This window comes from Camelus ferus, chromosome 11 (assembly GCF_009834535.1).
Source record: "Camelus ferus isolate YT-003-E chromosome 11, BCGSAC_Cfer_1.0, whole genome shotgun sequence".
Classification (NCBI taxonomy): Eukaryota; Metazoa; Chordata; class Mammalia; order Artiodactyla; family Camelidae; genus Camelus; species Camelus ferus.
This window is the reverse complement of record NC_045706.1, coordinates 68,139,713-68,167,496: the sequence shown is the minus strand read 5'-3', so window position 1 is coordinate 68,167,496 and position 27,784 is coordinate 68,139,713. Positions and strand designations below refer to the sequence as shown.

Sequence of the window (27,784 nt, the reverse complement as noted above, 5' to 3'; positions counted from 1 at the left end):
GTAAAAACCTTTAATGAAAAAGAATATGAAGACAAATATATGTATGTATATGCATGATTGGGACATTGTGCTGTACACCAGAGATTGACACATTGTAACTGACTATATTTCAATTTAAAAAAAAGACAAATAAAAACTTCTCTTAAAAAAAAAAAAAAAGGTACATACAGATAATAGGAGAGGCACGTAACCAAGGCTGGGTGCCTAGTAAAGGCAGGAATAACTCCCGGGATGAGCTGGCCTTGTGGAAGATGCCCAGAGCGAGGACATTTTTGGTTGTTTGCAGTGAAAACGTAACAAGAAAGGCTAACGCCACCACTCCCAGGGGAAGATGGCAGACTGCTCCTTGGCGACAGACAGCAAGGAGAGTTGCTCCCTGGTTATGACCCTTTGACCCTCTGAGCTTGCCTCATTTCCAAAGCCAGGGAAAGTCTGTTACGACTTGGAGCAATCCTGCCGAGTTCACCAGGCACTCAGGTTATTTGCTCCTGTGTGGCTGTCTGGGTTCCTTGTCTTCTGACAAAATTGGCCCTGGTTGTTTGGGGGTTATTTTGGAGTTTTTTGCTTTGTGCTCTTTTTTTTTTTTTTTTTTTTTTTGCTTATAACCTGGGAGCACTGTGCTTGGCTAGACCATCTTCCTGACTCTCCCCTTTATGCTTGCTCTTGGCTCCTTCAGAATGTGCTCTAACTCTATGTGTCCTTGAGTAGCGTTTACACTCTCCTCTAGTCTCAAAACTCATTCTGGAACTCACTTTAGCCTGCAGCCAGCTGCACTAGACCCGCTAAATCAGCCAAGAATGCTCCCGCCAGGCCTTGGCACTAGCAGTGCAGATGTGGGCTTCGCTCTTTGGGTACCAAACCATTGGAGAGATGCGTCGCTATCTTCTCCAGTCCAAGAAGGATAATCTTCAAATAGAATAAGGAAAATGAAGGGCAAACTTCACCAAGAAGCAGTTAACATCTCCGAAAGGAGACGAGGTTGAAGTGCACTTGGGCACTGAGTAGTGTCAAGTCTTCAAGTCCAGGTTAATTCTATCCCAGGGGAACAAAAATGCTTGCGAACACGACTGTGAAAGATGTTATAAGAAAAGCAAGGATTGTGGAGAATAGTTTCTCCGTTTTTCAAATGGTGGGAAAATATATTCTCCACCAAGTAGGCACAACGTGGACTCCCAGTAAAACTCGTGAATGAGTTATTAAACAGGGTGTGAGCGCTGAACAAAGAAATGCGTAACTAGAAGCCAGGATGATTTGTTTATAAAAATATGCCAGATTAGCTGGGAAATCTTTGTCAGCTTGTTTCGGTTGACCATTGTCAACCTGGAGGGAGATAGTCAATGTTCAACACCTTTGAACTGTCCTAGTCAACACTTCCGTCAGTAACTAAGATGTGCAAGGGAGCAAAGGGCTATGTGATCCCATTATTATGCTGTTTAACATAATGCATTTTGAAAAATCATAACTAATTAAAACTTCTACTTTGTGAAAGACACTGGTAAGAGAATGAAAAGACTAAGCCACAGACTGGGAGGAAATATTTGCCAAACGTCTGACAAAGAACTGGTATCCAAAATGTAAAACTTTTACAACTCAGCAATAGGACCACCTCACCACACCTATTAGGGCGGCTGCTCTCAAAAACCCAGAAAATAACAAGTGTTGACAAGGATGTGAGCAAATGGAACCCTTGTTCACTGTTAGTGGGAGTGTAAATGGTACAGTCACTATGGAAAATGGTATGATGGTACCCTAAAAATAAAATTACTGTATCACCCATCAATTCTCCTTTTGGGCATATACCCAAGAGAATTAAAAGCAAGATCTCAAAGAGATATGAATACTCATTTTCACAGCAGTGTTATTCACAGTAGCCAAGAGGTGGAAGCATTTCACATGTCTCTTGATGAATGAATGGATAAGGAAAATGTGGTTTATATGTACAGTGGAATGTTATTCAGCCTTAAAAGGAAAGAAATTCTGACATATTTTACAACATGAATGAACTTTGAGGACATTATTCTAAGGGAAATAAGCCAATCACAAAAGACAAAGACAGTGTGATTCCATTTATATTAGGTGCTTAGAGTAGTCAAAATCATGGAGACAGAAGGTAGAATGTTGGTTGCCAGAGGCTAGGGGAAAGGGGAAATGAGGAGTTACTATTTCATGGATACAGAATTTTAGTTTTACAAGATGAAAGATCTATAAAGATGAATGGCTGAAGTGTTCACTTAGAACAGTTAATATGTTAAATTTTACGCCATGGGTATTTTATTACCACAATGAAAAACAAATTGAAGCAGCAGGAAAAAACAATAGAAAACTACAACTTAAAAATGGGCAAAATACACGAACAGACACCTCACTAAAGAAGATATACAGATGGCAGATAAGTATATGAAAAAGCGCTCCACATCATATCATCGTGGAATTGCAAATTAAAACAACAGTAAGATATCACTTCCCACCTATTAAAGTTGCTAAGATTCAAAACACCGACATCGCCAAATGCTGATGAGGACGTGGAGGTACAGGAACTCTCATTCACTGCGGGTGAAAGTGCAAAATAGTACAGCCACTTTGGAAGGCAGTTTGGTGGTTTCTTATGAAACCAAACATACGCTCACAGTATGATTCAGCAGTTGCACTCTTTGGTGTTTACTCATAAGATGAAAACTCACGTCCACACAACAGCCTCCACAGAGATGTTTATAACAGTTTCATTCACCATTGCCAAAATGTGGAAGCCGCCGAGATGTCTTGGAAAGGCAGGAAGGAACCTTGAATGCACACTGCTGAGTGAAAAAAGCCCATCTGAAAGGCTGTATACCGTGATTCCAACTATATGACATTCTAGAAAAGGCAAAACTATAGATACAGTAAAAACCAGATCAGCGATGGGGAGGGGGGACGGCAGTTAGAGCAGCGGAACTGTTTTGTGCGATGCTGTGACGATGGATACATGACATTATGCATTTGTAGCAACCGAAAACAAGCACAGAAAGATCTGCACGACACAAAGAATGAACCCTAGCTTAAACTATAGACTTTAGGTAATAATAATGTATCAGTACTTGTTCACCAGCTGTAACAGGTACACTTCCAATGCAAGAGGGGGTAGAATATATGGGAGCTCTCCGGACTTTCTGCTCAATTTCTCTGTAAACCTAAAACTGCTCTAAAAAAATAAGGTCAGTTTATTTTATAAATGTCAAAATTAAAAGTAGAAAAAGTATTTGACTGGGAGCTTTTCTGAAAATAAAACTGAGAATTAAGAAAATAGGCCCTTTTAAAATTTAGTTTCTAGGGGGAGAGCGTAGCTCAAGAGGTAAGAGTGCATGCTTCGCATGCATGAGGTTCTGGGTTCAATCCCCAGCACCTCCATTATAAAAAGAACGAAATAAATAAACCTAATTACCAAATTTTAGTTTATAAATACAACTGTGAATTCTTAGAAAGAATAAAAAAGTGCATCAAGTAACTTTTTCGGGTGATGAAAATGTTCTGTCTTGAGAGTAATAGTAACATGGTTGTATAAATGAATCAAAACTCATGGATTTTTATGCCTTAAAATTCATCCATTGTATTGTATGTAAATTATACCTTAATGAAGAATTTTTTCTAAGTGAGGTGAGTGACCTGGGGATGTCATTTTTATGCCAAAATTGTGTGAAAGCACAAAACACAGTCCTTCACTTTGTACTTGACTTTTACTGCATGATTCTAAAGAGAATTATTTTTACAAGAGCTTTATCAGTTTTTTTCCAAGTCTCCTTTAAATACTTTAATATTTAGACCATTCTCTTTTAAACCCTCTTTGAAGTCATCATCCTTGTTAAATGTCTCTTCTTTAGTTGCTAAGTCTTCTAAATCTGCTGCCCTCCCTTGGTCCATGGTTCAGTGTGTGACTTGATTTGCTCTCCAAAATCAGTGTCGTGGACTACTGGTTTGTTTTGTTTTGGGGTTTTTTGGGGCACAAAATTTGCTGTACGCTTTGCAACTCGGCCAAAGAAGGTGGACAAGGATGTTCAATCAAAGGATAAGCATAGATGGTAGTGTTGACTAGGGAAAGATATTTGAGTAGGAAGTACTTTTACATTGCATTAGACTTGGTTCACTAGGGAAGACTTTCACATTAAGATGATTTTTTGCTTTCCTTTATGACTTTGTAACTGCAGACTGCAATAATAAAGGTGTGAGAATGCCTTGGAGAAACTGGATGCATTTTTTAAAATCAAATAATGTAGATGAAACCAAGCTGAATGAATGGGTAAAACAGTGAATTGCTCTATCGGGATTCGGAAAGATATTGACAAAATGGGAAGGATCAGCCTAAACCAGCAAGGGGAGGTTTAACACACGTTTCCCATTTAAGTTAAGAGGCTAATTTCAAACAATGAGCGTAGATTTACCTGTGGCTGGTCGCACCGGTGCTTACAGGACAAGTCTTAGTTTTAGGTCTTGTCCAGATCAGGCAAGCCAGTAGGATTAGACAGCTCTACAAGGAGCTAATTCTCATCTGTGTTAATTAAACTACAGCAACATCATGCTTTTTAATACCGGTTACTGTTCCTCAGCAACTCTCAGAGTTCAGTGTTGGACAGTCACCCAGGGAGCTGGTTAAAATGCTGATTCCGAGGCTTCTTGTCTACCTGGCCTTATTCTCAACCAGGAGTGGATCTGGGGCTCATAATTTATAAGACGTGCCCCAGGTGAGTCCACAGTTTCTGAGAGGATGCTGTGTGGATTCAGAAGTGAAAACCTGCCCCTCTGATCTTCTTCAATATGTTCTCACTTAAAGAGGAAAAAACCGAGTCTACCAGTTGAGACCAAAGGAGTGAAATTTTGCTCTGTAATTCAGAAATGAATGCAGTGATAACCATCTGGAATTAAGGTCAAAGTCACTCAGGGAGTCTGAGGCGTGCACTCTGTCAGTCTGCTCGGGGTCCCCAAGAGCCCCCTGGAGGGAGGCTTCACTGTTGGATTCCAGCATCCTCCTTTTTAGGTTGAGAGTGGTGAAGACTGTCTAGGCTAGGCTAGCTGGAATGAAATTCTGGTGTCGGGCTTGGGATATGGAATTCAAATGTCTGAGTACCAGGGGTCACTGGAAGAACCTCTGGAGTCCCTTTTTCACCTACTGAGATGGGAAAACACATCATCGTAACACAGTGAGGCTAACATGAGGATTAGCCAAGATGAGTCATTTCGCGGGTGAGCACGTAGCTCACGGGAGAAGCCAGCAAACAACGTTAGTCCCTCCCCCCTCCTCCACTCCCCGCCCCCCCGCCACCGGCATTAACCAGGAGCAGCAGGAATGGTGCTTGGCTGGACCTCTCTGCTCCCTCATTTTAGCCCCAGGTACACACAACAGGGGGCCCATTAGAGGGAAGAAGTTACAAATCAAAACATCAGTAGAGACACCTTTTCTTTTATCTTTGTTTTTTTTTTTTTTTAACATGAGACCAAACCAGAAAAACAAAGCTTTATGGACTGAAATTCTTTTTCTCTTAAAAATGAGAATAATTTTATTAAGTAAAGTTTGGGCAAACACAGTGGCAGCAAGGGCTTGCTGCTGGCAGATGGGCCAGGCTGCCTCCCACACCCTCTTCTGGGCAGGAGGAGGCTGTGGCCAACCTAGAATCCTGGAGGTCACCCTCCTGCTGGGGATGAGATGGTATTGTCTGGGGACACCGTTGTACCTCCCCTGAAGGAGATACATGGATAAGGAAACTGAGAAAAATTAAAGGATTTAAATGGTGTCAGAGGGCCAGCAGGTCAAAGACTCAAATCTGGGTGTGTGGGCAAGAAATCCTATGCCTTTATGTCCTCATGAGATTGACATCTCCGCCCTCTACGTCTCCCCCAGAACTATCACTGGCTAGGTAAATAGGAGGCTCTTGGTGTTCAACAGGTATTTACTTAGAACTTGCTATGTGCCAAGCTCGGTGTTGAGAGCCAGAAGGTACAATGATGACTAAGACATAGCCTGAACTCTCCAGGCACCCTCTAGTGGGCTGGCAAAGGGGCGGACCTGCTGTGGCACTGACTGGGGGGATATCTGAGCAAGGCATTTACTCTTCTGAGCCTTAGTTTCCTCACCTGGGAGATGGAGTTGATAAGACTGACCTGACAGGGTGGTTTGCTATGACTATACGAAATAATTTGAGAATCAATGCGCTAATGAAAAGTGCACGTGAAAACCCTAGCCCGGGCCCTGGCGTGGGCTTGGCACTCGAGAAATGGTGGTGGTGACCATGGTGGCAGCTTTCAGGTCTGGCTCTTCTTCAGGAGAAGGAAACAGCCCCCCTTCCTTTCAGGAGAGCTATCCTCGTTGCCCCCCTTCCTGGTCCTGGGGAGTCCCCTGGCATCTGATTGTGGCAGAATCAGGCCTGGACGTGCCAGATTGGAGCCTCTCTCGTGCCCATCCCACATGACAGCTTCAGAATGACACACAGCTGGGCCCGGAATGGGGTTCCGGTTTTGGCCTCAGGGCAGTTGCCGAGGCACAGAGCTCTGGTCCCTGCTGTCTCCTCTTGCACCCCCGCCCACTCCCAGGTGGGGGGTTGCTGGAACTCGGTCTACTTTAGGGAAACAGGACTGTTTGTGTTCTCGCATTCGGTTAGCCAGAGAGAGCTGAGTTTTTGTTGGGCTGACAGCTATTTGGCCTTGGGACAGGAGCAGCCTGTGTGCGTGTCCAGGTTGTCACAGTTCTGGGTTAGGGTTCGTATTTGGAGCAGGTGTGGCCCTGGTCACGGGGCTCTGTGTTTGGTTACCTTGCCAGTGGGGTCACACACACACACACACACACACACAAAATTGCTGATAAAAGCAGAGAGCTGCTATGTACAGGAACTCAAACGAAGGAATCTGTTACGCCTGCTTACCTCACAGGGGGTGTCGGGTGAGACCAGGGAAGCTCTGTGCAAGAGAGGGATAGACAGAGAGAAGCACAGAGGGAGAATCTGGGAGCTGTGGACGAGGAGGCAGGGAAGATTTGGTTGTTTTGGGAGCCAGAAGCAGGAGTGCTTAGACGCGAGAAGAATTTTAAAAGAAGAAGGTTCAAGAGAGCTTGGGAGGATTTTAAAGGAAAACAGACATTTCTAATGAGAATTTGTATTCTTATAACAACAGTGTTTGGTGTGCAAAATAAGCCCATCTCTCCGACCTCCCTTAAGCAGAATGTGTCCCGCTCCCTCCGTGTTCCGTTGCTGGGGAGGGGAGCAGGCAGTGTTCTGAGCCATGGTTGAGGGTTGCGTGGTCCCTGAAGCAGCGGCGTCTGCACCACTGGGGAGCTTTGTAGAAATGCACGTGCTCAGGCCCCACCCCAGACCTCCTGAATCTGAACCTCCGGGTTTGGGGCCCAGCAGTGGATGTTTTCACACACTGTCTGGTTGGTCGTGATGCAGAGTAAAGTTTGAGAAGCGCTGGTGTCTGACGGAGGCAGCACGTAGCGATCGCCAACACCTGTGTTGCGCTGGTACCACTCAGCGGGCAGGGACGGGGATGCTGCACCCCGGCTGGCCTCAGAATCGCCATAGGGGCTTTGATGAGTCCACCCCGGACCAATTAAGCCAGGAGCTTTGTGGGGAGGACCGGGCAGCCCTCCAGGTGATTTCCTTGTGTCCTGATCTAGTGTCAGGGAAAACAGAGTCTCCAGATAAAGTTAGAAATTTCAACCCCGAATACAGGGAATGGATGTCACCGAGCCTTAGGCAGGTGTTGCTGGAGTGTACAGCTAGACTCCCAGCCGTTTATGGGGAACCAAGTCAAAAAATTCACTCCACACAGAGAACCAGACTCTCTTGGGCAGACTCCGTAAGACTTGGCTTTGTGTTAAAAGAAAATAATAGATGTGTGTTTTGAATTATAAAAGCCTGTTTTATTCCAAAATAATAATAGACTAGAATAAAAGAAAAAAATCAAATGTAATTCAAGCACAACCATTACTATCACTTTGATGGGTTTCCTGACATGTCTTCATTTGCATATGTTAATATAGCAGAGATGAGAGGTCAAATTTTGCATCCTGATTTTTGCTTTGAACAGTATTTTTTTTTGGTGGTGCTACAGTCTTCATAGTAATCGTTTGAATGCCTGCAGGATGTTGGTATACAGTTTCTAAGTAATATATCATAATGGTTTGAAAGCCAGTTTCTTTCACAATGTGTGGAAAGAGCCCAGTAATGGAGCTGCATTTGGCCGATCCAGCTCCCGCTGCTGTTAAGGGGTCCTGGGGGTAGATGCCCCCACCTGCTCCATCATCGCCAGGAGCCCTGCTCTTTCTGTAGCTCTCAGCACCCGAGCTCCTTTCTGTAGCTCCAAACTTCCAGCTACACCAATTATTTACATGCAGATTCTCTCCTTCCTGATGCCTGTGGCCAAAGGCCAGGTATTTATGTTCAGAGGAAATTTTTAAACACTTTATTCTGAACCACTTCAAACATTTACAAAGACTGCAGAATAGTCCAGGGACCTCTCCGTGGACTCCTATATCCAACTTCAACAATTATGAACTCATGGCCAGTCATGTCTCCTGTTTCCCTACCCCTACTTGTTCCTGTGTTATTTTGAAACGAACCCCAGCAGCCAGCATATCATCTCATGCATAAAGAACTTGGGAGCATCTGGTACAGTCTTGAGTTACTAGTGTGTACTCTCTCTTCTGGGATGTGTGAGGGAGGGGCCTTTGCTGTGCTCACTGCCACATCCCAGAACCTAGAATGCTGCCTGGCAGAGAATTGACACTTGATTGTTTTTTTTCAACAGTAGTAAAGTACACGTGATGTCAAGTTGACCTCTTAACCATTTCTCGCTGTACAGTTCGAAGGCATTAAGTACTTCACACTGTTGTGCAACCATCACCACCGTCTGCCTCCAGGACTTTTTCATCCTCCCCAACCGGAACTCTTGCCCCATTAAAGCAACAGCATCCCACCCCGCACCTCCCACAAGCCCCTGGAAAGCACCATTCCGCTGTCTGCTTCTCTGTGTCTGATTATTCCAGATGCTTCATACAGCACCTGTCTTTCTATGACTGACTTGTTTCACTTAGCATCATGCCTCTTGTGTGACTTGTGACGCCACGCAGCACTGTGCAGAATCAGCGTTAGTCCTCAAGGTTCATCGTGTTGTCATATGTCAGAACTGCCTTCCTTTTCTAAGACTGAATAATATTCCGCTGTGTGTACGTATCACGTTTTGTGTACCCACTCGTCCATCAGTGGGCACTTGGGTTGCTTCCGCCTCTTGGCTATTGGGAATAATGCTGCTATGAATACGGTTGTTCACATACTCCTTTGAGACCCTGATTTCGAGTCTTTTGAGTATATATACCCAGAAGTGGGATTGCTGGATCATACGATGATTCTACTTTTAATTTTTAGAGGAACCATCCTACTCTTTTGCACAGCGGCCGCACATTCTGGAGGTGCGTGCTGGCCCAGCCTTCCTAATCGTGACAGAAGGTCCTCCCAGGCTGCGGCCAGAAGAGAGGCTCGCTGGGAGTGAGAAGTCTGGTTTTGGTCTCACTCTTGAAGGATGTTCTGTGTAACAACTATCAAGGCCAAATGGGGATGAGGCCTGCCTGGTTCAGGGTCGTGTGAAGGTGGGAGGCAGGTGTCATGGCAGTCCAGGGGAGGGGGTCTGGATAAATCGCTCAAAAATGCTATCATCATGCTTATGGGAGGGTTAGCATTTAGCTACGCCAGCTCCATGCAGGTTGTGAAATGGGGAAATGTGGCCCCTTTTTAGGGAAGAAGGGTCCTTCTCTCCAGCAGCACAGCTCGGACAGCAGGACAGTTTGCTGTAAGCAGTAGCCTGTGCGTGTCCTTCTTGGATTCTTTGTACCACTGGGATTCCATTGCGAGATTCAAATCATAGGCTTCCTGGAATATTAGGAGACGAGCTGTAAATTTTAAGATGTGGGGAAACATGAGTGGGCGCCGTCCACCGAGTGACTCCTGCACTTGCCGCTGAGAGGGATTTTCTGTCTAGGTTTCTCTCTGCTGTTGGGAAGGGGTCCCGGACAGACACAGGGCTGAGAAGAGGAGCGGCTATGTAGTACCATGTACAGAGCACCAACAGGGTGATGAGTCACTCATTATTCTTATCAGATATTAAAAAAAAATAAAGTTATTGAAATACTGGGCACTGAAATCTTGTGAAACTGAAAATGTCTAGCGTCTGGTCTTACTGATTAAGGCACTCGTCCCTGGGGTTATTAGTAAATGTCTCACCTTCTCTGGTTCAGAGCTCCTTCCTTTTGCAAAACAGAAATAATGCCTTCTTCTTTACTCTTTTATTTTACAGGTGCTTGTGAGGTCCTTTGAGACTCATAAAAAATGCTATTAAAAGTAAAGGGTGTTATTTAAAATAAAAATCTGGCCTGAAGCAAAAATCTCATTCATCAGAGATTCGAGTCTCAAGCTCCATCATAGCGTTATTAGACTTTGCTTGCAAAGAAAAACTTAAAAATCACCAATGAATCAATCCGATGTCAATGTCCCAGTGAATACTGGTAATACCTTGGCCATTGATTAATTCAGTGGTTGAGCTCTACTCAGTAAATGAGTGAGGACCTCAAGCAGAGAGTGATAAACCCATTGTACTTGTGGATCGTTGGCTGGCCATCCAATTGGAATATTCTTTTTTTTTTTTAATTTTTAACACTATTTGTAGGGGGAGACAATTAGGTTTATTTATTTATTTATTATTTATTTAATGGAGGGACTGGGGGGACCCTGGGGCATGCTAGGCACGCACTCTACCACTGAGCTCTACCCTCCCCCGTCCCAATTGGAATAGTCTAAAACTGTGTGTGCTTGCCAGAGTGTGGGAAGGAGGATGATGAGAGAGCGGTGGATCACTGTCAACGAAACTTTTCAAAGATGGAAAATAGAACACAAAGGGGTTCCAGAGGCAGAGCAGCTCACCCCAACCTCAGTCTGCCAGCTCAGAAAGGTTAAGGAGCAGCACGTCAAGGACGCCGCCAGCACTGCTTTTGCACACATAGTTGTCGGAGCACTGTTCCACCTGCGACCTCTCTATTTGTGGTCCTCCCCGGCCTTGGAAGCTGTCCTGAGACAGAGTGGGCTGGAGGGTAGGGTGAGGGTGGGGTGCGAGCGTTGGCGCCTCCAGCCACCATCAGATGGACTGCGAAGGCGGTCAGGAGACGCGTGTGGGGCTGGCCTGGCGCCCTTAGGGTCTCCTCCACCCGAGAGTCTGTGTCCTGGGACTTCATCGGAGCCTTACCGCTCTTTCTGACGACGTGTGAAGGCAGTGTCGGATCTTTCTTAAACCCCATGTGTTTTCCCACCCTCCTCCCCTGTTACAGCGGTGACCGCTCCTGGGTGCATTTGCTTTCCAAAATGAAACGTTGCCTGGTTCCGTGTGCTGTCGTGGTGGGACCTGAGTGCCTGCCCCTGTTTGTGGTTTCTCTGGCCTGGTGGCTGCCTCTCTCTGCCTGCGTGGACAACAGGGATGCTGCCCCTGGTGAGCCACAGGAGTCAGAACAGCCCCAGAAGTATCAAAAGGACTTTAAAGTCCTCATAGGATGCGTGCCACCCTGGGATTCATTAACAAGAAGAGGCTGAGTCTAGAAGTGCCTGCGGGGTCAGCACATCCCAGGACCTCTCTGGCTTTCCCCGCAGCCTCCTCCTCCTGTTCCCCAGCCCACCGTTTCATCATGTGACTCTTACGTTCTCGCCTGATACCTCCTGCATCCTAGGCATTTACCAGTATCGGCTCCCGCTGGCTGTCCTTGCCTGTTTTTCTGTAGATGAACCTCCCTCCTTCAATGCATTGATTTTTATTTGACTCATTCCCAAAGCCAGACATCTGCCTTCCCCTATGTCTTTACTTATTTTTCCTTCTCTTCTTGTGGGCAGTTGCCTGTGAGACTTCAGAGTGTCGGCGATAGATTCGTTCGACTCACCCTTTATCAGTGATGCCAACACAGGCGTGAGTGAGTGGTCAACTGTGACACAGATTATAAATGGCACAGGGCTTCGGGACAGGGCACAGTGAAGGCTGGAGGGGCTGGGAACGCTTTCAGAAGGGTTGCTGCGGTAATTCACGCACAAAGTGATGAGAGTCTGGAATCAGGTAGGAATGGGTCGGGGAGATATTTGAAAGCACACATGGGGCCTTGGTGAAGGATGGCAAATTCATGAAATGACATCCAGAGCAGCTGGAGATGTGGGAGGAAGTACTGGGAAGCCCTGTACCCCCGGGGTGCCAGGAAACGGCTCCAGGAGGCGTCCAAGTCCAGGAGAAGGTCAGACTGACCCGTAGAGAGAGCTTGAGCCTCTCTCATTGCGTTTAGAAACATTTGTGTACAAAATAAGCCGTACTCTAGGACATAGCATTTTGATTTAAAATGTATTCAGTGGGAGAGGGTATAGCTCAAGTGGTAGAGCGCACGCTTAGCATGCAGGAAGTCCTGGGTTCGATCCCCAGTGCCTCCTCTAAAAATAAATTAATAAACCTAGTTACCTCCCTCTCCCTCCTAAAAAAGCAAAATGAATAAATAAGGTGTATCCGTATATATTGAAGCCCATTAAAAAAAAAAAAAAAGCAGAAATGAAACAAGTAACTTATGATATAGCTCAGCTCCTAGACTTGTTGGCAGTAAAATCTTGAGAGTTCTCGGGGGAATATTGTCTCTAATTAAAGGTGTCCTGTTGGAGTCTCTGGGCTGTTAGAAGTCTTAATAAAGGCTTAATATGAACCGTAACACATAGAGGCACTAGTGTAGGAATCAGGGAAAATGGGAGTAGACGCAAAAAAGACGTGGTCTGGTGTTCCCGGGGAAATCTGGCTCCGTTTAGGAAAAGAACGACACATAGATAACATAAAACAAATACATATAGATACATAAAAAGAAACCCGAGAAACTTCACAGGAGACACACAGCACGCAGTCAGTCGCCAAGTGAGATAAACAGGCAGTCATTTCAGGAGAGGGAGCAAGCGGGCGAACGAGCCCAGGCAGGTGTGACTGTCGGTGACCCGGCATCTCCAGCCCCAAAGAGAAGGGCCGGCAGAGCCCAGCAGGTGTGCGGGCAGCGTCCACAGAGGAGGAAGAACCCCCTGGCTGGCGGCTTTGCCTCTAGTCGGCGTCTGTCTTCTCCTCGCCAACATTAACCTTCAGTGCTGCAGACAGAACGAAGAATTCCGCACTTCACATCTCATTAGTTCAGTAAGGTTCCAATTTCATGTCCTGAAATTTCTCATGTTATGTCACTCCCAGTTAAGGGCGCACAGATTCTTTTTTCAGTATTGCAGAGACAGACGAGCATTCAGAACCCCTGCGGCAGGTGGCTCCGTGAGACGGGCCGTAGTCCCTGATTTGGCATTTATTGCTCTGTCTTCACGGGCGATTAGGGGAGCACTTCTGTGCAGCAGAAACCAGGAACAGTTGTCGTACAAATGGTCTAAGTCTCTTCTGTTCCAGAAACACTGAAACACAGCGCACATTCCAGGGCCTCAGGCCCGACCTGGCCGTGGACCAGAGCTAAGCCCTCCAGGCCTGTCTGGCCTTCCCGGTCCGCAGTGAGACGTGCCCACCAGAATCTGCAGGGGCTCAGAACAGAGACCCCGGGCGGAGGAGACAGCCCACCGTGGTGCCCTGGGGGCGGCCGGGAGCCCTCCCAACGTCTCTGTGGGCCTTTGTCTCCACTCTGCCTGAGGCACGTTATGCAAAGAGCCTGACGTTACAGTTTATCAAATGTTCTTTCTAACCAACTCAGTGGTCAGCTCCATGAAGACAGGACCCCGTTCCCATTGATTGGTCTGTATATATATACCATGAGCGTCTGAGACAGGAGATCATTAAATACGAACAGGCCGGGGTGGACACGGAGCCCCGAGCAGGGACTTGCCCCCAGACACATCATAACAGCTCTCCTTTTAGAAGATTCATTCCTGAGGCGGGTCACTTTCCGTGTCTTTGTTTTATATCGGCTTGCAGGCCTGGAGGAAGCCCACGGAGAAGAGAAAAGCTTCGCGCAGAGTAATAGGTAGGAATTCTATTCGACTTAAGTGAAAAGTGAGGTCAAATCTTGCTTTGGATGTTAGTGGACTCCAGCGAGGGGCCTGTAATGAATGGCAGTTGGTGCCCACAGAGGCCAACATCTGGCCACCTGCCACCAACATCAACGGTGAAGGCAGGTGGGAAAGGGGCCCATGCAGAACTTTCCCACTTGTCTCCCCCATGCTGGGCTCTGAACATCGGTGACTTAAAATAGCAGTTGCTTAAGAGGAAAAGGAGAAAGACCAGAACCTTTTAAGGTCTACATCCATAAAACAAACCATGACTCCCAGATTTTTCCAGTGTGGCCAATACTGCATGCATATTGAATGCATTTTTTTAGCATTTTTTTGTTGAGTTATAATCATTTTACAATGTTGTGTCAAATTCCAGTGTAGAGCACCATTTTTCAGTTATACATGAACATATATATATTCATTGTCACATTTTTTTCTCTGTGAGAATGCATGTTTTAAATATTGAATAAATTCATTATCAGCAAAAAAAAAAAAAAAAAAAAAAAAAAAGCCCCGTTCAGTGCAGGAACGTATCCCACACGGTGTGCCTTGCACCACCCCTGGGGCCGCGAGCTTGGTCAGAGCGCCCGCCCGCCACGGTTGGAGCAGAAGGAACAGCGGACCACCCTGGGTTGGGGTTTTTCTTTGCCCTGGAGGTTGCCGGCTTTTATGGGATCTTGAGCAAAGCACTTTGTCCTTCTTCCATCCAGCTGCCTCGTCTGCAAAATGGGAAGAGGCTCTTTACAGCTCCCGTGTACCTTTTCTGCTTTATTTTGTATTCACTGATGTATTTAACCACTTATGCGTCCTTTCTCCCCCAGTTTTATTGAGATATAATTGACACATAACTTACTTGTTCTTTCCACAGACACATGTTGCGTATTTAAGACGTACCAAGCCCTGTTCCAGTTGCTGGTGATAGCACAGCCAAGACCACTGTTCTCCTTGTGGAGGCGGCACTGAACACACACAGGCACACACACCACATCCAAACACACACAGGCACACATACGTACTTGCACATGGGCACACACACGCAGGTACATGCGTATACAGATGACGTATATAAAGATGTGTGCGTGCATACATAGTACACGCATTCCTGCCACCTCACATGATGTGGGTCCCTGGAAGAAAATTATTAAAAAAGAGTCTTGGGTGATAGGAAGCTTGAAAGTTAGAAGGACAGAGCAGTGCCGAGTGATGAAGCGCAGGGAGTGGGGGACTCTGTGGGGAGAAGCTCCGGTTTTATTCCAGCTGCCGTGGGGCGCCGCCGGGAGACTGGGGAGAGGACTCGCAGAGCTCTGTGCGAGCTTACCAGACTTCCACTGGATGTGTCTTAGAGGGCATAGATCCAATCCAGTTCCCTGGTTTTAATGATGGGGAAATAAAATCCAAGTTGCTTAAGGGATCACCCAAGCCAGAATTGGGACCCAGTCTCCAAACTCCCCACCCGGGGCGGGGGGGGGGGGTTCTTTCCATTCAGACTCCTCTGGTCCTGCAGCGACTGCTGGTTCTTCCCACCCCCGACCCCATGCGCCTCAGCCAGCGGCCCGGCTCAGTTCCCTCCACGCCTATGGCCACCAGCTTCCCCAGCTCTGGAGCCCCACTCTGCGGCTGCCCAGAGCTGTTCACCCAGCGTGGACCAGTCCATCGTCCACGGGGTAAACTGGGGCATCACAGCACAGACGTGCTCCCCAAGTGGGCATTAAGCTGCAGAGAGTTCTATGGCATTGCCTTTCCCGCCGGCAGCCGTCACATCTTCCTCCCCACCTCCCAAGGACATGGGTCCAGGGATCTGGAGGGCTGACAAACTCACTGGGCTCCAGGGGTGACCCGGGTAAAAAGAAGGAACTGAGAAAGTGACAACCCCGCTTTCATTTGCAAGAGAAAGGCCCCTTTGGGCACAGATGTTCCTGGAAAGTCGAAGGGAACCTCTGCTGTCCAAGGGGACACCTTGGGGGAGCTGGTTGGTTAAGGAAACGGGTTTCTCAAAATCTGATGAGTGGTCCACCTGCAACAAACCACTTGGGAGCCTGTGAAGATGCAGAACCCAGGGCCCACAGAGGCTTGCTAAAATCAGGCTCTTGGGGCCCACTCGCTTTGCAAATGTTCCCTGACCAACCCATTTCCTAAGTAGGCTCCTTGGCTTCAGCGATTGAATGTCCCAGTCTGACTGAGTCACCATAGTTAACCCAACTAAACGTATTAGAAATTGTTATCCAAAAGGTACTGGATTGTGAGAATACGGGTTAGAGTGAGAACGCCGGAGAGGCCCTAACGGTGGCAGACACGCTTCTTTGGCAGAAGTGGACCCTCAGTTCCTGTGTGCTGTGTGCACCCCCGATTCCCTCTGTAATAGTGTATTAGTCTAACGAGGCAGTCGGAGCTCTTGGACCTAAGGCAGGGCTGGCAAACGTTTTTCTGAAAGGGATCAGGTAGTGAATACTTTGGGTTTCTTTGGCAATTACTGAATTCTATCACCGAGGAGGCCATGTGCAGCCTTGGAGAGTACAGAAGCGAATGAGCATGGCTGTGTGTCAAACTTTATTTACAAACCAGGTGTCAGACAGGATTTGGCAATGAGTCATAGTTCACCCCCAGCCACCCCAGTCCCAGTCTAAGGTATTACACCCTGGAACTCAGTTCAGTCTTCAGATCCAAATTATATGATCCCCAATAAAAGCCCCAGACCTAGAAGGGCGTGCTCACTCTCTCTGGCATGGCCCTAGGAGGCTTACACTGTGAATCACAGGCAGCGGCCACAGCGTGTGTGTAGCAGACACGAGTGTGTTCACAACAAGAGCCAGAACAAGTTGCTTGGAATTCCGCACTAGGGGGACAAGATCTGTGTGTGGCCAGAGGTCCGCTCACCACCCCCTGAAATTATGTACAGAGGAGGATGAGCGTGATGGTGATGCATCTGGAATATGGACCAGCAGCACTGTATGCAATAGCCAAGTCAGGGAAGCAAGCTAAGTGTCCATCCACAGATGACTGGATAAAGATGTGGTATATATATGCAATGGAATATTACTCGGCCATAAAAAAGAATGAAATAATGCCTTTTGCAGCAAGATGTATGGACCTGGAGATTGTCATTCTAAGTGATGTAAGCCAGAAAGAGAAAGATAAAAAACATATGATATCACTTATATGTAGAATCTAAAAAATGATAACAAGTTAACTATAAAACTGAAACAGACTCACAGACATAGAAAACAAATTTAAAGTTACCAAAGGGGAAGAGGGGGAAGAGATAAATTGGGAGTTCGGGATTAGCAGATACACACTACTGTATATAAAATAGATAAACAACAAGGTCCTACTGTACAGCACAGGGAACTATATTCAATTTCTTGTAATAACCTATAATGGGAAAGAACATATATATATATGTATGTATATGTATAACTGAATCCCTGTGCTGTACACCAGAAACTAACACAACATTGTAAATTAACTACACTTAAATAAATAAATAAATAAATAAATAAGTAAACAAACAAACAACTCGCATATGGCCCTTGGGGGTCCTCACAGCAGCACGGTCCAGTAGATCTCCCTGCCATGGAGATGTTCCAGCCACGCCGTCCAGTAAGGCCTCTACTCAGCACCCATTATCATTGCCCACTTGAAAAATGGCTGGTTCCACTGAGAAACAGAATGTTTGATTTTCTTTCATTTTAATTAATTTATATTTTAAAAGCCACATATGGCTAGCCCACCATATTGTACAGTCTAGCTTTAGGAAGATTTTAAAATGCTTAACATGAAGAGAAAGGGCCTGGAGAAGGGTATCTTTTCAGCATTTTTGGCATGTTAAGGCACTGTCATGCACAAGGAGGGGCACATTTTTACTGTTTCTTAAAAAGTGCTACCACATAGGAGGCATCCTCTTCAACCCCTGGGTCCTCAGGAAAGCAGGCGGCTTTCTCTTTGGGTCCTCAGTCCTGGGAGTACAGGTCCAAATGACTCACGCACAGCTTCCTGACCTTGACTTAGTGCGGTCTGTGGATCAGCCCAACAAAGTCCTGGAAGTTCTGTTGGAGGCACCGACGTCCTTGCCAGCAACCCTGAGCGGCTCCTGTTTCTGCTCCTCTCCACACAGACTCTTCTCTGCTGGTACCCGCTCCCAGCCTCAGAGAGGTCCCCTGGGGTAGACCCCCACCCATGGCTACTCTCTGCTCTCAGATCCTTTTAGCCTTAAGTCACCTCCTAGAGATCCTCTGAGTGACCTGCCACACATCCTGCCCTCTTTCGCCTCCAGCAGCAATGGCTGGAGTTCCAGAAGCTCAGAGGTGCCTCCAGGAACTGGGAGAAGGGCAATCCCCCATCACACAGCGCCAGGACCGAGACATTCTCCCCTTCCTGAGCCCTGTGTGGCAACAACGTAATGTTCACCGTCACACCCGACATTTACAGGAACCAAGTCTATGAAGTAGCAGAGCAGGATTTGAATTCAAGAAATTAGACTCCACTCTGTTCAGTGTCTGCACAACCACCACAAACAAGGGCCAGCCTTCTCGGACACTCGTGCGACGGGGGTTGTGTGCCCCTGAAATTCCTGTGCTGAAATCCCAATCTCCAGGATCTCAGAATCGGACTGATTTTTGGGAGACATGGCCTTTAGAAGAGGTGATTGAGTCGTGAGGCTGGGCCCTAATCCAATCTTACGTCCTTATAAGGAGAGGAGATTAGGACCCGGACGCACACAAAGCGGGGACCATGTGAAGACCAGGAGAGAAGACGGCCGTCTGCCGGCCAAGGAGAGCGGCCCCAGAAGGACGCAGCCCTGCTGACACCTTGATCTGCGACTTCCAGCCCCCACAGCGGTGAGGACACAGGCGTCTGCTGGCTCAGCCGCGTAGCCAGCTTTGTTACGGCAGCCCTCGCAGGCTAATACACGTGGTCTGAGGCTTCTGCTTCCTCGTTGTCGCCGGTTGGCAGAGGAGAATGCACATAAAGTCAGCTGCCATCAACTGTGATCCTCCACCGGAAAAACAGGGAAGCCATGAGGTGCTAAAGCAGACTTTTTCAAAGCCTCAGAACAACCACCAAAAAAATAACCGGTGGTTTAAAATCAAATCTTTAGACACACATCATAGAATAAGCGTATGTAAACAAAGTCGGCAGCTCGGTTTTTATCTTGAACTGGAAACAGGTCCTTGATGAGCAGTCAAACCCCCCCCCCCCATCCCCAAGGTGACCTTCAAAATGGCTCAGCTTTGCACTTGGGAGGCGAAGCCCTGTGTTGGCGGCCCCGGGGAATCAGTCGCATCCAGCCAGCGTGAAGACTTCTGTGAACCTGGCCTCGGGATTAGAGGGCATGGTGCAGGCCCAGCCAAGCACTCGCTCATCTATTACGCATCGGGTCAAATTACTGTCAGAACTGCAGCCGTGCCCAGGGAGCGGGGAGCGAGAGGCAGGCTGGGACTGCCGGCTGCGCTGAGCTGAAGCTCCCTGGCCTTTCGCAAAGCGTGCGTTGCCCTGGTGCAGGGTGCAGAGGGGGATCCTGGCCTCAGCCCTGTGCGGTGAGGGTCCGGGCAGAATAAGGCCCCTCTCCGTACCTTTTGACACTCGTGTGCTGGGATGCACACAGGCCCCTGCCAGTCACTCTCGGAGGAAAGAAACAGCCCTGACTCCTTCACCAGTTTCTACTGCGTTCGGTTCTGGAGGAAAGAAACGTTCAGAGGACCCACCCCACTGATGCGCAGTCCCTAAGGTTTGGTTTCTCCCACCTTGCTCTTGATCTGGGTCTGACCTCGGAGGAGAGCCCTTCCCCACGGTCTAGAACGGAGCCTCCCCAGGGGCCCTCCTGTCGGAGGCTGGACTCCGTGGCCATCTCCCATTGAGGAGGCTGGCCCCGCGCCAGAGGGCACATGACCACAAGCCAGGCCTTGATTTTGCAGGAACTATTTCTAACAAACTATCTCCCTTCCTTATGCTTTATCCAACGAATGTTCTTAAAACGCAAAGGACTGGTATTTTCTGCTAATTACTGTCGTTTTCTCCACAAATAACAAACAACTGCACAATTCACTGCTAATTAGTAGCCGTGAGCTTAGGTCTACTTGAAGCGTCCCTGGAGGGGAGTACAGAACAGCACTGCGGGCCCAGAGAAAACTGGTTGGGTCAGGTGTTCCTGAGGCAGATCCTAACAACGTGAGAGTGAATGGATTCCCTAGTGTGGCTCACCACCGGAAGACAGCCCAAATTCTGGAGTGCTGGACAGGGCAGAAATCTTTGAAGGAAGGAGAATCCAGCCTACCAGGGAATTGGGGCCCGGAGGCTCAATCCTCACGTCTCTTCCCCAGCAAGGACGTGCGGGCACTCTGCGGCAGAGACGCTGGTGGGTGGCAGACAGCGTGGTGCCCCGGCACTGCAGCATCAGAACAGTCACCCTCAGAACCGGGAACCATGAAGAACACGCTCGTCACTCTTACGATGGTGACCATTATAATAGATACAGCTTTTGGAGCATTTTACTCCATGTCAGGAAGCTTTAGACACAATATCTAATAAAATATTGATCATAGCTTTTATAGATAGATATTATTACCCCCCTTTTTATAGATGACAGATTTGAGGCTCAGAGAGGGAAGTGAACTTTCCCAAGATCACACAGCTAGGAAGTGATCAGGGCAGAATTCATATCCGGTGTGTCTGACTTCTAAGTTCTTGCACAGGACATCTGTCCACTCCTCCCGCTGCTCCCTTCTGTGTTCCACATAAATATTCCTCACCACCCCACCCCTATGAGTTGTAACTTGGAACCCTGGTTCAGTTTTCAAATAGAATTCATACACTTAACAAATGTTAATCGAGTGCCTTCTGCGTGCCTGGCTCTGTTCGAGTGGCTCGAGGAATGTGGGAAAATGTAGAGGGGAAGGCAGAAAGCCTTTCACTGTCTTTCTGTCTCCTGTGTTAAGGAACTCAGAAGCATAGGAGGAAAAAGTAGAGGACAGTGAAGGTCCAGAGTGAGGAGGAGAGGGGAGAGTGGGCCTGGCTCCTCTAAGTGTCCAGATCACTGATTCCAAGTGGTGACATTCTCATCCACAGAACTAGCAGGTGAGAACACTGGCTCACGGCTGGTGGTCTTTGAGGAGCTCTGGGAAGAAGGAGGGCAGAAGACAGAGATGAGCAAGAAGGAAAGACTCCGCAGATTCCAGCTTGCGGGCAAGATCGGACCGCAGGCCAAGTGCTAGGCTGACTACTGCAGGGGTGGCTTGTGAGCCTTTACGTTAAGCCCAGAGGTGACCGCTAGGAGGAGCTCATATTCTCCAAGGATGTGTCGAGTCCTCTAGCACCATTTTCCTTTTTTTTGGTGAGAATTCCTTAGTGGTAGCTCAGGAGTATAGAGTAGACACTGTATAGCTGGACTTCAGAAAAGCACCCGACCTCGTCTTGTAAGAAGCTTGAGTGGAGAAACAAGGATTGAGAGCAAGACACGTAAGGGTTAGAATAACAGCCCCCAAAGATGTATGTCGAATAGCTCTGACAACCCCCAAGGGAGATTTCTCAGGCCCTCTCGCTGGGCTTGGTCTGCTGGATAGCTTTATCAATGACTGATAAAATCATGGAAGTTTACATTTGTCGAAATTGTAAATGACCCAAACTCTAGGCGGGATAATGATGTTTTGTGTGGTAAAACCAGGATCCAAAAAGATCTGTCTGGCTAGAAAGCAGGGCCAGATACAACAAGAAATGTAACAGGAATAAGTGTAACATGCCCACGTGGACTCACAAATTACAGGAACAGGCTGGATGGAGGGGATAGTGCGGCCTGCCAGCCACATGTGTGAAAAGGACTTCCATTGATGATAATTGTGACATGGGTTATTTGCATAATGAAGCTATCAGAAATTTGTATTTAATCCAAGTTATGTAATAGCATACAATAATTTGAATTTAGAAATTGACAGCTTTGTCCTTTCCTGCAGTGATCAGATTCTACTGGTGATGTCGTGTGGGGCCGTGTTTTAAGAGACGCAAGGATGAGTGGCAGCGATGGCTGCAAGAAGACCCCAAATCAAGTTCCCTAAGACATGATAGAAACTTGTTAGATTGTTACATTGTTGGTCTGGAGAAAAGGGACCTCCAAATATTTGACTGTCTATCTAAATAGAAAAGGTGTGAAATTGGTTTTAAGAAGGAGAATTAGGACCACCATCGATGTATGTGTATATGAAGCTAGGTCATAAATCAGGATAAAAGGAGCTTTCGCTCAGAGCTCTCCAAAGAGCTCTAGACTTCCACAAAAATAGGGAGTTTTGCATTAATAGAAAGAACGACTAATATTTCTGAAGCACCAACCAGACACTGCAGTTTCTCACGTGCTCTTATTTAACCTTCACAATAATCCTGAAAGTTACGCCTTCCACCCATGTTTTATATGAGGAGACAGGTTCGCAGAGGTTCAGTCACATACACAAGGCACACAGCAAATGGCAGAAGAATGAAGTTTCAGCTCCAGGTCTGCCCAGCACCCAAATCCATGCTCTCCTGGGGCATGTTGCCTAGGGAGCCTTCTTAAGGAGGGCTCTCTGCACCTCAAATCGCTAGTAATAATATAAAAATGACAGTAATAAGAGCTAGTGTTTATTGAGTGCTTACTTTGTACAGGCACTCATCTCAGCATCTTACACAAAGCAGTTCATGTCACAGCCATTATACCCATTTTCCAGACGATGAAGTCGAGGCACAGACAGGCTGGGTAACTGGCCCAGGGAACTCTCCTACCCAGTGCTTGGACTCGGGCAGTCTGGCCCAAGAGCCCACATTTTTTTGCTGCTTCTCTGCATTCCCAGCATTAGTGAAAGGCTGCTGGAGTGTAGTCAGAACTTTTGCCCAAGTATGTGAGACCTCAGTATCTGAGGAAGATCATTTTACTTTTACTTCCAGCTTAAATTCCAGTTCCTTCCTTTGCATTGATTTTGTTGAAAGACAACTGCCTCCGTGCTGACGTCGGTGTAGGGCAAGTCTTTTGTTACCCAGATGTTCGAGGGTAGAGCACCGCACCTGAGACCTCAAGGAGCATGGTGAAACTCGCAGCATAAGGAAATTGAGATGATTGAATACAGTCCGGAATTTGGTAGAGCAGGAAGGCCCATCAGGAAGTGCCTGGAGGAAACAGGACCCCTGAGAACACAGCTCCTGGGGTGCAGGCCTGGGTTTAGGATGGGAGGGAATGAGAGCAGGAACTCAGGTGTCCCCTGCAGTTTTTGCTAAGCTAGGAACACCCTTGAATCTCAGAGAACCACCAGAGTCTTCTTCCAGGGTACCCAGTGTGTGTCTCCAGTCAATAGTCAGGGCCAAGCAGTATGTATCTAGACTGTTCCTAGGGGCCAGTCTAATTTATCTTTCAAAGAGCTGTTGGTGTATGCCAAGGAAATCCGTCCAATTCTGAAGAATTTGATGATGTTCATTTGGATGGAGGCAGTTCTGGCTGTTTGTGTGAGGGAGAGAGAGAGACACAGAAAGGAAAACCGCCTTCGAAAATCAGCAGACACACATCCACACACCAGTCTCCTGATGCCAACCTTGGAAAACTTCACCATTAAAATAAATCAGTTCCTTCCGAAACGGCGCACTATGGAATTGACCGTATCCAGAAACATTTCTGTCCTTGAGACACAACAAACTTTCATTTCAACTTTTGAAAAATTGTTCTCCTTAGTAAAACCCTGATTTTTCAGCCCCTGCTGAGTTTGTGGCATTTCTTTTTCTCCAGGTTCAAGATCAGGAGAACGTAGCCTGTTCATCTGACGTTCAATTACACAAATCTTTACATCTCTTCAGTTTGAAGGAAGCTGTTTTTTTTTAAAGTAAAAACCCATTGATAAAGCCAGAGGGAAAGCCTTTAGGATAACTTCCCTGAATTTTTCTTTCTGAAGACAAATTATGCCCGTAGTTTTAAATAGTTCGGGCACAGCTCCTGAATACAGCAAAGAGCATTGCCCACACTTCTGCATAATTAGTTGCAGGGAATATGCCCTAAATCTGTATGCGCAGTCCTGCAAAATCCAGGGAAACAGGTCCCTTATGCTCAGCACCCTACACAGGCTCCTTCCACAATCACTGAGCAGGAAGTGGCCAAGGAACCATCGCAACAGGGTCCGCTTGGTTTCCTCGCTCTGTCCAGCCAGCCGCGTGGGTGTGCACCTGCTCTCTCCGTGGTAAAGGTAATCCACTTTACCTGGCACATCAGCCACCATGAAGCTTTCACTAACATAAGTGCAGAGAGTAGGGGAGTGAATTGGGAGCACCTAGTTCTAGACCCAGTCCTGCTCCTAACTCACTCCACAACCCTGGGCAGAACTCAGTCACCTCTGGGCTCGAGCTTCCCCACGTCTGAACAAGGGTCTCTAACATCCCCGCCAGCGTGGATAGTCTGGTTTTACGATATCCACCTGCTAAACTTCCTAGCAGTATAAACGTGCTGATGCTGCCAAATATGCCTGAATGTCAGGAGCTGAGTTGTGCTCGTCTATTCCCCAGTAACTTCGGAGTCAGGCGCTGTCCTAGGTCCTGGCGGGCACAAATGTGACTGAGGCACAGGCTGCTGCTTCCAGGAAGAGACCAGCAATCAACGGGAAGAGACACTGATGCAGACGGCTGCTATGAAACTCCGGGGAGACGTGAGGGAGCTGGACACAGAGCATTGTGGGGGCAGGTTTGCAGGATGCGGGGCAGAGCTGGAGGTCGAAGGGGAAGCCCTGGAGGAGGAGATGCCGGTGGTCCTGTGAAGGGGCCAGCAGTGGAGGGGTGTCTCTGAACTTCTGAAGCCCAGGAGAACCAAGTTCAGCCCAGTGCAGAGAAATGCCTTGATCCCTAATGAGGCGGGACCTCGCCTCTGTGCTCCACTGTCCTAGCTGGACCCCGTGACGGGAGCTCTGAATTCCTGCAGCCAACTTTAGAAGACAGAGCATCAGGACAAACTATTGCTCTCGCTCCTCTGAGAAAGGCCCCGGACAGCAGATCTAACATAAGTGACAAAGGGACTAAAGTCAGACTAAAGGACGTTTGGAATCCCCATAGTGTAATTTAACTATCCCATATACTGTCGTTGTGTATCTGCGGAGGGATGTGTGAGGCCGCTGTATGAAACAGCTCACTGTACACTGCATTACTCCCTTCAAAGCTTGGGCTTTGAACATTGCCATTCTGCCCAGTGACCAAATGCCTCTGCCTTTCACTGTGACAGAAGCAGGGACCGCCCTGGTCACGGTCCCAGGCCTCAGTCTCGAGCCCTGGACTTTCTATTGCAAAGTTGGGAGACGGGCCGGGACAGAGAGGAGGGCTGCTCACCCAAGGTCTTCAGGAAATTCGGTCAGATTTTTGGAATGTCTGCCGGTCGTCTCTCCCGCATGGGAGAGCAAAAGTGGGCTCAACTGTTGAACAAGGCTCTTCTCTTGTTGAACAGTTACTGGCAATGTGAGCTAAATGTGTCTCTTTCTCCCACGCCAAAGCCCCAAGCAAATAACCGCCCACTGGGAAGTAAGCGCGTCCGGCCAGCAGGTGCACGCAGCTGTGGGGCTCAGTTCTGGGACTCCGGTGGGCACCGCTGGGTCCCACATCACCCCACCATCCCTTACAGAGTCTGAGCTTCAGCTTCTTTCAGAAGGTCCCCAGGTCACCCACGCCTTCTCTACTGTGAAGCAAATGCTGTTGGCTCGTGTGTTGTAAAAATGTATTCCTGGTCGGCAGAGGAGCTACCTCAGCGATAGAGCACATCCTTAGCATGCACAAGGCCCTGGGTTCAATCCCCAGTACCTCCATTAAAAAAAAAAAAATGTATTCCTGGTTCAACTCTGGACAGCTTAGTGAAGCTCAGAATGAGTCCTTACTGAGGTGGAAGTAGCAAAAAAGGCGGCAAAATAGAAAAAGCCCAGCGTTGTTGTTTTCTGGGACCTGTTGACCGAGTGCTGGGTGCAGGTGTCCCTCTGCTTCACAGCGGGATGTGCCTCATCGCAGCAGGAGGTGGGCTCTTCCTGAACCCCTGGTCCCATCTCAGCACGGACGGTTCTCAGTAGAGCCCGTCTTCAGCCTGTCTGCCTCATCCCTGCACAGAAGAGGACTCCCATCTCGCAACAGATGGTCCTGTGGTGTCTTCCTGCTACGGAAACCTTTGTGTCCGGTCTCACTGGGTTAAGTGCATTACTGTAAGCAACGATTCTCCGAGCAGCTTTATTCTGTGCAGCAGATATTCGAATGAACTCCCTAGTGCAAGCGGAGTGGTTTCTGACATCAAGAGGTTGTTTCAGATTGGGAGGAACTGCATAGCAGTTCTGGGGCCCCCTCTTTCCTAAGCGGCCAAACTGCTTCAGCTGGCATTCTAGTCTCCATACGTAATAGAAGCTCTTGGTCCTTTCTGTCTTTGCTGCTTCAGCCTTTACCACTGGATGGAACACAGAACTGGTTGACTGTAACCATCAGGTTAGCCGGGAGCCCTGTGGACAAGAAGACACTCCGGGAGCAAGCACTCCCGCTGCTTTTTGCAGACACTTTTGCTGTTTGGTTGTGCCTGCAAAACCAGCTGAGCCCCAAACGAGGACCACGTTCCTCTGGAGGAGGCTGTGAAATTCCTAGTTAGTGGGACACGTGTGCAATCTGTGCTTCTTAAGTGGTCCCTCACCAAGACGTGGTTAGGACTTGACCATTCCTGGGGGGGAATCTCAGGGAACAAGATTCTTTGTGAGCTGTGGATGCCTTCATGTCTCTCGGCCCTCTTTCCAAAAAGGTCATCACCACTAACATCATGGAGACATGTTGTATGGATTTTGCCACATTTTAAGAATTTCTTTAGAAAAAATAAAGTGAGGAGAGAGAGCATCAACTTTTGGATCCAAGTTAGTTGCACCTGAGAATCATTTGGAAAAAAAATTTAACTCCAGCACAGTCACATTTTAATGCAAATTTGTAGTCGCAAAATATTATGACTAATGTTTCATTTATGCATAAAGTTTCAAATAATGTGACTCCCTTGAGATTTTAAAAGTTAAACAAGAATCACAGTGTCAACTCTGGGAGGCCAAGGGAACGATAAAGCCAGGTGGCAGTGTTAACATTAGCTGACAGAAATACAGTGCTGCTGTGGGAAAACAAATCAAGGTTTGTAAATTTTGAATTATGGAATGTTGCCAAAAATGTGACCCTCATATAAACTGCACCATTCTGTACAGAATCCTAGGCCCTTCACAGGACTGTATGATTGGCTGTGTCTAGAGTTGGATCCGAGCAATTCGTATTTTTAAAAGTCCCCTGGAATTTCTAAGACTGGTGGTCTATGCATCATTGTTTAAAAACCAGTGGTCCTTCATAAAGGAGTAAGCACATTCATTCTGTAAAAAATAATTAATTAACACATATTATGGGCTAAGTTCTGGGGATATAAGATAAAATAAAAATATAGTGACCATGTGGGAGCTTATGTTCTAGTGAAGAGGTCAGATGATTAAATAAGCAGTTCCTGGATGCACCTGGAGATCGTCATTCTAAGTGAAGGAAGCCAGAAAGAGAAGGGAAAATACCATATGATATCACTCATATGTGGAATCTAAAAAAAAGAAAGAAAAGAAAAAGAAAAAAGAGGACACTAATGAACTCATCTACAAAACAGAAACAGACTCCAAGACATAGTAAACAATCTTCTGGTCATTGAGGGAAAGGGGGTGGGAAGGGATAAATTTGGGAGTTTGAGATTTGCAAAGGTTAACCACTATATATATAAATAGATA

The 27,784-nt window shown here is 47.2% G+C and overlaps 1 protein-coding gene across 2 annotated transcripts in view; it reads left to right on the top strand.

Moving 5' to 3' along the window:
• Nucleotides 1-27,784, top strand: part of SLC35F3 (solute carrier family 35 member F3) — an 82,782-nt gene that overhangs the window by 34,826 nt on the left and 20,172 nt on the right. The gene's annotated exons all lie outside the window — the stretch shown is intronic.